Source organism: Papaver somniferum, chromosome 8 (genome assembly GCF_003573695.1).
Source record: "Papaver somniferum cultivar HN1 chromosome 8, ASM357369v1, whole genome shotgun sequence".
Lineage (NCBI taxonomy): Eukaryota > Viridiplantae > Streptophyta > Magnoliopsida > Ranunculales > Papaveraceae > Papaver > Papaver somniferum.
The window spans coordinates 139,970,122-139,983,060 of NC_039365.1; the positions used below are offsets into that span (position 1 = coordinate 139,970,122).

Consider the following 12,939-nt stretch of genomic DNA (forward strand, 5'->3'; position numbering starts at 1 on the left):
AAACAACTAGGAGGTAGTAAAGAATAAAACTCCGCCTGTACACGTAATCGCACCAATAACACCAGATCTTCTTAGAGATCTGTATTTGACACAATTTCGGCCACTGGATTTAATATGCGCGGGTCGAGAAAACATCTACAGGTGTACAATTAAGGTCGACGGTTTCCTTGAGCTGACGCGATACTGAACAAATATATAGTAGTATTTTAATTTGCAACATCCACCGATTTGGACTATTTGAACCGAGAACTGAACATTCTGATGACACTAGATATTCTCTTAAACATCCCCAAATGACACTAGATAAAAAAATATTGTTGGTTTTAAATTTGGTTCTCTAATAGATTTATATATTCATGACTTTGAGTTTAGTAAACATGGAAACGATTTTCCTTCTGTTTTTGCTCACTTGAAACTATTTCTTTATAAAGCAAAAAAAAAAAATATAATAATAAACAAAGTCATTTCAGCGAACGATGAAGGATCAAATATTTACACAAAAACTTTACATAAATAAATAAAAATCGAAAAATATGGACATTTTATTCCATTAAAAAGATCGGTTTCTCTACATAATTGTCACTTACGAGTCGTAACCTTTCGGAGACGTTCAGATACCATCAACTACAATCATTTCTCCTACTCACTCTCGCACCTCACTAGGCTAAATTATCAGTCGAAATTTATCTCTGGATAAGTATGATTATTGGAAAAGTCATCTATATACTCTTATTTATTGTGTTCCATTTACGCACAAATGTCATGCACTTGTATTACTCATACAAGCCATCAAAACTACTTTGGAGTCAGAAGTAAAACACGCATTTTGAAACTACGTTTGTGAACGGCTATCTACCTGCGCACACATGGCTACGATTACTGCCAAAAATTTAGTTACAACTCTAAACCCTCCAACTGAAATACCAAGAAATAAACCATAATTATCTCTAACCATAAAACCATACCTTGACATGGATTTCCCTAGAGGCACAATCGTAATCAGGTTACATATTTGAAGACTTCACTTTAGATTCGTGAAGCCCAGTCGACATATCTTTGTTATCCGAAAGATTATCTTAAACATCGTAGTTCTTCTTTATTCTAAAGGTTCATCTCTTTTATATATGATTATTCACGATATATTAATTGGGGATTAGGATTGATAGCCTTTAGACGAGTTTTTGGTCTTTTGACCTTGTTAGTTCCAAAAGATTATGATACAAACTTGATTTATGTAGATTTTATGAGGTCAATTAGGCGTGTTATATCTTTTGAAAATAGTAAGTTTCCTAAATGTTGAGATGCGCTTGATATATTTTTTACATGGAGATCTCTCAAAGCAAATGAATCTCCATTATCTTGATTAAACATATATTAATGAACCAAAAAAGTATCTTGTTGGAGGCAGGGTAAAATTTGCCTTCACGAAGAACTATGAAGGGACTCCTGGGCTTGATAGGACGTTATCTAGGGGAATAGTAGAATAATACCTAGTGCGAGATCCAAGAAGCATAAGGAGAATGACCGAAGTTGAATTGCTCAAAGGGTTATTAACACCATGACATATTACATTTTCTCAAATCTCTTTCACATCTTTTGTGAGGTTTATATGCGTGTTATTCTATTATTGGCTAGTCAGGCTTGTTTTTAGTGAGTGTCGAATGTCACAGGTTGTTTTACTTGTATAAAACTAAGTATGTAATCCCTATCTTTTGTGTAACGAAAAACTCCTTTCACCTTCATCAACTAGTTAGTTCGGTATCAACTACAGTACGGTCTGAACGTTGATGGTATGCTAGTGTTTGTAGCTACTTAATAGTTAATACAAATATGATGTTCAAACTAGACGAGGTCCAAGAGTTTTACTGTTAGATTGGAGGTTACCTCACTAACAAAAAAATTGGTATCTTTTTTTATTCCTTTTTCACATTATAGTTATTTATCCTATAATATAAATATCACAATTACTATGCTAATCAACCTATATAGTTTTTTAGTATTAGAGATCTTACAAGACTTGTTCTTGTTGATTCTGAATATTAAAATATAGATTATACAAGATTTTGTCTTGATTGAATTCGGATCTTAAAGGTTAAAAAAAATACTAGGTTGACCTTATGGATTTTTATTTTAACTAATCATCCAAAGGATTCCTCGTCTTACAATTTCGAAACATATTTTGTGTACAAACGTATAGATTATACAAGGTATTTCTACACAAGTGCACGAACGACAAAGTGTGCGGTGTACTAGGTACTGTTATAGTTGCTCGGTTGAACCCACCAAGCGTTGTTATGTCCAATTTGGTTGTCAAGTTCTGCTCTGAAACTGAAATTCGCTTGATTTGATTACTAAAGCCAACTTTGTTAGGTTAGACTAGGAACATAGAAATGTTGAGACTTTATTTTGTTATTCACGGTCTTCAAATGATAAGCTGTTTAAGTTAATTAAACCAAAACCTTGTACAAAGAACTTGCGAATACCAAAAATGTTTTCAACAATATAAGAAAGTTTAACTTACCTCCTGCTGAAACTGCATCCCGTGAGGATTGACTATGTCCATCTTAAGAAACGCTCCAAGACTTTTAACCTCTCCGGTGCTCGCCTGATTATTCATGAGGTGAAATGAGGAATAATTTAACAGAAGTAAAACTTCATATTATAAAACTAATGAATTGGCAAGCATTCAATAGGATAAAAACACAAGAGTTCCATTTGTGCAGAGAGTCACTTTTGTTGGCAAATAAAAAAATTAAAGTAAAACATCAATTAATATACACAAATCTACATGTATACGAATGGTCTACATGAAAAACAATGATTAGATTTATGAATGAAAATCCATTTACATTATCAAATCAAAATGATTAAATGACGAGTTTTGCATCTTGTATTTGTCAAGCAAGGGAGGAAGAGGATCTACGTCTATACCCATCATCTATATACTTGCTTGAAGTTAGCAACCTTTTTTAAAGGAAAAGGAAAATAAAGAAGAAAAAAAAGATAAAAAAAAGAATAATCACAATATGAAACCTATGAGCTGGGGAGAAAATAAGGTTGGAATGCATGTAATGAGTCTGAAATCCTATATATACCCAACTGTAATGCATCTTATCACATACATTAATGCCTCTAATCATTAATTGACAATATTTGGTGTTGCAAATCATATATATTCAGCTAAATTTAATAATACAAACAAGCACAACCGAGTTTACCTCCAAAAGGTGTGGTGGAGCCTCTATTCATTTCCATATAAATTCCTAGGAAATCAATTCTTGGGTAGGAGGTTGTCGGCACATCCCTTCACCAAAATTAACAAAAAATGGAATCAGATGTCTTTCCTACATAATCAATATGTGTACAATTATGTAAACATTAACGATCAAAAGTTTACTATTATGTACACATTAACAATCAACACGTGTACAACTACGTACACATTAAGATCAGAATGGGAAGAGCACGTTAAACTATGCATCAAGAAGTCAAGAAGCTATACTAATTACATGCACCATATTTTCAGAATATTTCTAAGCCGATTAAACTAAAATAAGATGAGAAATTATATTCACTAATGCTCTTGAGGTAATTAGATAAAACTTCTGGTTTAAGAGAAATTGTTCTTTTATTTGTTAACTCGTAGAAAGGGTAGATTAACGGGTGCTCTTTTTAATTAAAAGAAGTCACAGAGAGTATTCAAAATTAAGCTTGCTTGTCCATCTTGCATCCATTTCTCGACATCAGTACTCCCTTTTTTTTTGTCAATCCGGCCTCCGCCAAGTCTCCATTTCTGTTTCTGTTGGTTCTCCTATATATGTATCATGCTGCGATTTCTAATTGGACCGTACAAGAAACTGTCCAAGTCCAATTCAATCACTGTCGCCGAATTCTAAATCCAAAGTCTCTCTGAAGTTGGCCGCAACACTATCCTACTCAGTTCGTCCAAATCCTAACTCCACCGACTGCAACCATCATCCAACACCATTTCAGATCAAACCAATTCATCACTTACGTCTCCGACTTCCCTGACATTGACAACACCTTCTCCCACTACTTACAACCAATTCATCCAATCAACCTTGCAATATATTCAAACTAACATACAGTCCATCTCCAAAATCTTCTTTCACTGATCAACTCAAATCAGCCAACACATTTCACCAATTCTTCCTTGAAGTCTCCATTTGCATCTGTTGTTGATGCATAACCAAATGAATCCCCAGACTCCATCGTAGTTGCTGTTAAACCATCACCAAATTTCAAGACTTCATAATCTAAATTCACCTCCAGTGCTTGTACTGGATAGGCTTCTTTTCCTTCTACTGATACCAGCAAGACGACACCATAACCATCAACCACTGGTCATACCATCACAAATGAACTATGGTGGAGATTTTTCCACGTCGTCCACTAATTTCCTTAACCCAACAGCACTTTTAAAATGTGCTCGAGTGGAAATAAAGCAATTTGTTTCGCTTTATCAATTTTTTTGTTCATGTGTGGTGGTGCTTGCTTTCATGTGTTGGAGTAAAGTCCAAAACTTCTTAACACCCAATTGATTTGTGCCTTGCAAACTTGTTCCCACTTGGATAAGAATTTAGGGATGTTATACTTTCTGCACGGATGCCAATATCGCTAAGAAATAAAGAAGACCCATTTCATTTCTCAAGTACTTTGACCTCTGTCGGAGGTGATTTGTTGATCGGATGCCTGTGCTCCCAGTAATTTGGTTCAATTAACCAAATGTATTTGTAAGGTCTGGTTTAAGGTGTATAACCTACATAAGCACAAATATAAGAAAATTATTACAAATATAGAAACTAACAAATAAAAATTGAGAGATAAAAATGTAGTACATATTAAGTGTCCATCATGCTTGCCTTAACCTCTCAAATTGAGGAGTATTAATGGCAACTTTTAAAGCAACAGCTGTGCCAAGAGATTTTCGTTCGTGTGACGCACTAAAGCTTTCACTATAATATAAGTTTAACAAACAAAAATGAATGTATATAGCAATTAAGCAGAATCTGCAAACGACGGATAAGTTCTTTCATTAGCCTAGCCAAATCAACGAAGTTTTATAATTACTCAGTCCAACATTTTTCTAAAGATTGCAAGGCAAACTAAAATATTAAAATCAAGTATGTTGCACTAGACTTCTGACGAACTCACCTATACAGTATGTGTAGACTCAGTAAGTAGTTAATATCATATTTGTAATCAGCACAAAAAGATAGATCGAAATTCAATTAGGAACCCTAAAAAAAATTAAACTTTTTTTGATAATTTTTGACTCAAATTTATGACAATCATCCCAAGATTATAGATTGAAACATTGATTGTGAATCAGAAAATAAATTTGATATGAAATCAAAGCTTTGAGTTCTCAAAATCTCAACAAAAAAAGTTCAGAAACTTTTCAAAATCTCAAAATGATTATGAATTTACAATACCTATACCTCCGATGGTTTCCGGTGGCTCCGTCAATGAACTCCACCTTCTTCTATACCTCTAATGGTTCCCGGTGGCTCCGTCAATAAATTCCACCTTCTTCAACAGATCTTAAGAGAGGAAGAGAAACAAATTTGCCGGAGACAAGAAGCGGAGAGATGAAGATATATCTCGATTTGAGAACTGAAATAATGGAACTAAAGTAGACCAGGAAACTAATATTGTTAGTGGGTAGTTTTGTCATCATAAAAGTTTATTTCGGATTAAATAGTTTGAAAAAAGATTAACCCGTTCATAATTCTGTAAATTTGGATTATCTAGTACTAGGTTTAAGAGGGTAGGACTAAAACGTTCAAAGCCCAACACAAATGGGATTAAATGTTAATTCCTACTTTTTTTATTAATTTTTTTTTATCAAATTCTTGTTTTGAAATTTTTATCTAAAGATATTTTTTTATTGTTCTAATATTTTTGTTTTAAAATGTCTGACGCTGATTTATATATTGCATATTAATCCTGGGAGTATGAAATGAACATCATTTATGTTAACCTACTACTGGATAGCATGTCAAACAAACACAATTTAAATCAACTCATGATAAGATAAAATTTTAAACAAACATCACTTAAACCCACAAGTGTCAAGGTTATCCTAGGACATGTTATCCCATTTCACGGTCCCAAACAGACCCTTAAATACTTGCCTGCTTTTATAAACGCGTTCATCGGACGAATTACAACGACTAAAACTTAATTACAAGTTACAACTGGATATATTCTTACGAGCTGTAAAAACTTGGGAACAAAGTTTTTATATCTATAAGTAGTGATCTCAAGTGGTTCACCATCACTACTACTTGCTAATTAATCTTAGAAATTCTTAATTTGTTCATCCCTGTTCTTCTTCAACATTCTGTCAACAATTTTTTTTTCCAGAAGTACAAATCGGAGATTTTCGTAGAAGAAAAAATGGGTCTTTTGGATCAAACTAAGGTCGAATCATCATCTTCTTGCAAGAACAATGGTAAGAAAAAGAAGATTTTCAAGGGCAGAATGAAGGGTGTTAAGAAGAAATATCATGAATTGAAAACTCCTTGTGGTGTTAGGGTTTTCCTGTATGTTGATTCTGAGTTCAATAAAGATAAGAATGGGGATGGATCGGTTAGGATACTACCAGAAACCCCAATTGAATGTTAAGAGATTATCAAGGATTTCATTAATTATGATGCAAAAATAGCAGGCAAAAGAAAAAGGGATACCGATGAAGAAGTTGTTGATTCAGAATGTATGAATGATAACAAGATGAGGAAATTATGTAATGGTGATGTTAAAGTAATTTATCAATTGAAGAGATTCAAAGGATTGAAAGGAATTTGGAGCCCATGTTTGGTATGATTTCAGAGAGAATAGATCAGTTGATGATGGAGAAGAACACATCTACTAGTGATCCATCTGCAGAGGGTTGTAGTGATTATGATACGATTATGATGAAGGAATCCCCCTCTCTTCCACCTGCACCTAAATTTGATTATCCATCTTCATCATCTACGGATTTCTTCAGTTGTAGTTCTGATATGAAGAACGAGTTTGGTATGATTTCAGATGAGGTGATGGAGAAGGACAAATCTAATGATCCATCTACAAAGGGTTGTAATGAAGATGATGTGATTATGATGAAGGAATTCCCCTCTCTTTCTAAATTTGATAATCAATCTTCACCATCCAAGGATTTTTATAATTATAGTTCTGCTTTAAAGAACCAGTTTGATTATGATGTTAATCAATGGCTTAATCTTCCTGGGCTAACTAATACCACTGCTGATGGTGGTATTGTGTTTGAGCCTTTTCCTGACTTGATTGACTTCGAGTTCCAGGGGTTGAATAATTTTGCAGGTAGCTTCACTGATATGATCAACTGCTACTGAAGAAAAGACTGGTTAGTGCAAGAAAAGACTGGTTAGTGCTGCTGACTGCTGAGTACTCTTTTTAGATGCAATGACTAGTGACTACTAGTTTCCGGCATTCATAATTTCAGGTGGTGCATTGTCATTTTTTTGATTCTTGAATATCTATGTAATGAATGTATTAACTATTTTCCTATTGTTGAATTATTGCAAGTCTCTTGCATTCATAATTTCAGATGTGCACTTGCAATTTTTTGAATCAAATGATTATCTTAACTTTTTTTTATTTTTGTTGTTATCTATGTAAGACTGTAAGTAATAGTGTTGTAGATGCACGGATTACGAGTTTTCTAATCTTAATTTGATTTATGAATGCAGTCTGTGTCCTGCATTCATAATTTCAGATGTGCAGTGTAATTTTTTCTTCTAAATGGATACATTAACCTTTCTTATCTGATCACTCCTTTGATATCTATCAATAGATTTGTTATAAAGAGACAAATTACAGGAAATCCAATAACAGGGATTAAACCAGATGAAAATATGAAATAAACGCATAGATGTTACAAAGAGACAGATTACAGGATGAATAAAAAGGCTACAATTGCAAACTACAATGCAGAAAGATATAAAAAGCAGAAATCAAACCAAATCAAGAGCTCATAGGCTCTGACAGTTTCCTGTTACAACCAGTTCATTAAAATGAGATTTTTTTTCCTCAAGATTGAACAAATGATAGAGTGGTTAGAGTTACCACCAGACTCATGTTCATTGTTTTTTTTCTTCCACTGCATCTGAGGTGGAAGCTTGACCCTTGAACCATTGATATGGATGTTCACGAAGAGTTAAGCTCAATAACACACTTCTGTTATATCAGGGACTCTCTCCACCTGATAGTCCGAAGCATTTTTTGTCACGATCTCTACTCTTGGTCTCTTAGGAACGCGCAGAGGATGGTCCCTTTGGAAAAAGTTTTCCATCAAAATCCCAATTGCTCCGATAATTTACCCGCGGATTAACCGACTGCTGCTGAGAAGATGATGCTCCATTCCAAGGGTTAGAAGCAAAATTGAATAACTGACCAGGTGTATTTCTCTTTGGCAGAGCATGCATCACCAGTTGATGGTCTTGCTGAGCAGGCAAGAAAGGTGGGTAGGTAGTTTAATAGATGAGGAGAATGTTGCTTGACTGGGTCATTCGGGTTAGGGACTCTCTGCCTGACTTAATGCATCATCATTTAAATGTTGCTGAAGATCAGAGTATGTACCTCAGAGGCTTGAGTGTCTGATGACGAGCTAGACAAACTATCTGCGGAGAGTTCCATATCAGGCTGCACCATAACATGATCTTGAGCCTCAGCATTTGCTTGTTCCATTGTAGATAAGAAAGCATCTGTCGCTGCTTGTTGAATCTCAGCTTGCTGTTGCACATTTGCAAAACGAATGCACTCATCTAGATTATGACCAATTAAGTCACAGAAACCACATAATATGAATGGAAAATTATGAAATTCAAAGTTCACCCCATTTACCAGACCCATTCCATTCTCTGCATTAACGCTAAATTTAACGGGTTGTCTGAATCTGATACTTGCCTTGACAGTGATAAAAAATTCCATTTGGGTGACGAATTGGATAGATAAAAGATACGTTTCACCATTACAAGCAAGGTATTTACGCAGGTTCTTACTTGCAATTGCCTAATTATTTCAGTAATTTTCTCCACTTCTGTGAGATGATCCTCCTTCATAAGGCCAGCAAGAGTTTTGTGTGTCTGCTGTGTTACGGTTTAGAGCCACGGCCTGTTAAACACCCTCAGATTAACAACAAAAAACTTGAATGTGCACTTGACTTGGAACCAATAATTCAAATCTACACTAACCTTGTCTTTTTTCAAGGACCCCTGAAGCTGTCTGCAATAATTCTATTGCCTTCCTATCTGGAGTGCATCCAGCAGATTGCATTTCCTCATAAATTCCCGAAACCTAAACAAGAAAACTCACCATTCAAGGCAGAAGGGTATGCCATAAGGCTGACATAAAGGCTAAAGCGAAGGATAGAATAGAAAAAGGATTGATTGTAAATTGGCTAATACTGAATGAACATGTTAAAGTGTGAATTAACTGGATTTTGGTTATAAGAAAAAAATAGACTAGGGTTATGCGATGTATCAACTGAAAGACTACAACTGACCTGGTCAAACTTTTTCTCCCTAATAAAAGCTTTCATAAGTGTTCTGTAGGTAACCACATCAGGACTAATGCCCTTCAGAAACAATAACCATATCATCATTAGTATTGGTGATATTAGCATGATTATGAGCTTGGAAACTAGTACGCTCTGTAACAACCACGGAAGGAAACTTACAATTTATTTTATGTGATGAAAAATTGATAGTGCCTCCAAATGTCTTTCAGCAATACCAAATGCGTTTATCAACATGTTCAGCATTATGAGGTTTGGTTCAATTCCTTCAGTTTCCATGAGCTGAAGAACCTTCACAGTTTGCTCGCATAATCCTTACAAAATGATTGGAAAGTTAAGTTATACTTCTGTAGGATTCCGGAAAATAATTATCACAAAAAAGACCAAGAAAGTGAGATCTACAACAATATATACAGAGTCTCGGCATTGTGCAGTTACTCAAAAGAGAACAAGCACAAAAGAGATAATAAATTAAAAGTAAGACAAGTGTAAACAAACCTGTTGAGCGTAAGCATTTGCTAATGCACAAAACATGTTCGCTGAAAGCTGTACTCCTTCAGACTTCAAAGCCAGCACACACTCTTCAGTATTCAGAAATCTACAGTATTGCCCATAGATATCAACCAGAACAGCATAAATTGCTCCACTTCTCCAAAGTCCTCTATGCTTCATATTCTCAAAATTCTTCTTAATCAAATCCCACTTCCTTCTTCCCCTAATCGGCTAATAATTGCAACAAAAATCTTAGGATCAGGATACAATCCTTCTTCTTGCATCTGAGTGAAAAATTCTAGAGCCATATCGACATTCCCACTTTTACAATGCCATCGAATTAAGGAATTATATGTCACAACGTCAGGTTTAATGCCTTCCCTTTGCATGTTCCCAAAGATCGTTACCGCTTCATTCAACTCACCATACTTCCCAAATGTATCAATAATACTATTGTAAAGCCGTCTATCAAGTGGAATTTTCGTCTCTGTCATTTCTCTCATGAGTTCTAATGCTTTCCTCCACAACCCATTATCCCTATAAAGACCAATAACTTTACTATATGGGAGTTCAGAGTGAACCCCTCTGCCTTCATTTCAGCGATTACAAACCAAGTATCTTCCAGTCTTCTAGCACCAACATAATATTCTAGAAAAAGTTCGAAAGTTTCCTGATTCCTAGCTATCATTGTTTGATACATTTCGTTGAGCACATTATACGCAAGCCCTAAAAGCCCTTTCCGAAGAAATCCTCTAAGAAGGACATTGTACACCCTAACTTTAGGCTCAAATCCATCTTTTTTCATCTCTTGGAAAATTGAATCAGCTTCGAGAGTGCGACCGATATTTCCTAGAGACTCAATCAAAATATTATACGACGTAGCATTTGGATGAAACCCTAGAGATTCCATTTGAGCGAGTAACTCCATGAACTTATCAACATTACCTTCTTTGCAATGCTTTAGGATCAAGATGTTGTAATTTTCACGAGAAATTTCCTCAGTCACACTTGAGTGCTTCAGAATCTTCAAATTCAAAGTTTTGGCAGCTTTTTGAAATCTTCTATGCTTGCATCTGGATTCAGATATTCCGCACTTCGTAAAGGTTAGACGAGAAGAGGGAGAAAAGACGCCATGCATGGTTGGGAAGACAATATGCATCTCCATGCCTTAACTGAAGCTCGTCCACAGCTCCGAGGACCTGTGAAGCTCCAGTAAAGTAGAATTTAAAAGTAAAGCATAGGACTGCATTTGTCTCATGCTAGGAAATAGAAGATATTCTGCCTTCTGGGATTATCCATGAAAAGTTATGTTAGATAAAAAACTATGCATCTGTACTGTTTACAGCAGTCAGCAACACAAACTCTTTCTTGTACACCTATTTCATAGATAAAAGTGTTGTGTGTGAGGCCTACAAAAATTTAAAAAAACCATGGGATAAGATTTATGTAATCTCTGGACCAAAGTCTGTCATGCCCAAAATTATTGACTCACGCCTCCATGAGATCATATCATATCTTGACACACGAAAATCTTAACATTTACGCTTAATTAATCTAGCACAGGTAATGCTTTGACAGGCAGAAACATGCTACAAAAATTTCTTGTACTTGTCGTAAATCTGAAATAACTCTTTACCACGCAAGACTATAATTTGTATTCTCATTTTACTTCCGATTAAAATTAACCCATTCAACAACACTGTGAAATATTAGACAACTATAGAGAAGAAAAGTTTTATATTAAAATTTTGTTTTTCTCAATTACAGACACGCTCTTTTTAGACAACATAAAGAGAGTATTTATTACAAAACCGAAATCATCAGACCATGACTTGACTTGACTATTGATCTTGACAGACTTTGACTATTATTCCTAATAGCCCCCCTTAAGTTTATACTGGCAACCACAGTATAGAAGTTGACACAAAAAAGAAGAAACAATTAAGTCTGACAGAAAGAGAAAAACAAGAAGTACTTAAGATACAACACAAGACCGAGAAGCAAAGCCTGTAAAATGAACACCATCTTCAGTAGTAGATGAATTATCTTCTTCAGTAGAATCAGTAGTATAAAATTGAGAAAAAGAAACACCCAACAACTGTTGTTGCAATGTAGAGAATGCAGGAAAACAGAGCCCTTTAGTAAATAAGTCTGCAAGCTGTCTTTCAGAAGCAACATGCTGAACCTTCACGAATTCTGAGAGCACAAAATCTCTTACCACATGATATTGAACTTTTATGTGTGTTTTGCCCTGGCATGAAACACTGGATTAGAAGCTAAGCAAATAACAAAAGTATTATCACAATTTACAGTTGTTGGAACTGAAATATGCAGTTCTTTAAACAAATTTGACAACCATTCTAACTCAGAAGCCAAAACTGACAAAGACTTATATTCTGCTTCTGCAGATGATCTTGACACTGTAGGTTGCTTTTTGCTTGACCAAGAAATTAATGACTTTCCCATAAACACTGCATAACCTGAAGTAGACCTTCTTGTATCAGGGAAACCAGCCCAATCAGAATCAGTAAAGGCAGTAATTGAACTTGTATCCCCTTTTCTTAAATCAAGTCCTAAACCAATGGAACCCTTTAAATACCTTTAAATACTTTTAACTAGAAGTATATGAATATCAGTAGGTGCATGCATGAATCGGGAAACATAATTGACACCATAGGCTATATCAGGTCTTGTAATGGTAAGATATTGTAAACTAGCAACTATAGTTCTGTATTCTGCTGCATTGTCTAACAAAACTCCATCATGAATAGATGCTCTGGATTCTTTGACCACCGGTGTATTACAAGGCTTACAATGTAGCATATTAGCTTTAGTAAGTAACTCTAATGTATACTTTTTCTGTGTCAGAAGTATAGAATCCTCGG

The 12,939-nt window shown here is 35.0% G+C and overlaps 1 pseudogene; it reads right to left on the bottom strand.

Moving 5' to 3' along the window:
- Positions 1-7,889: 7,889 nt before the first annotated feature.
- On the bottom strand, positions 7,890-11,386 carry LOC113303221 (annotated as a pseudogene).
- Between the last annotated feature and the right edge of the window lie 1,553 nt (positions 11,387-12,939).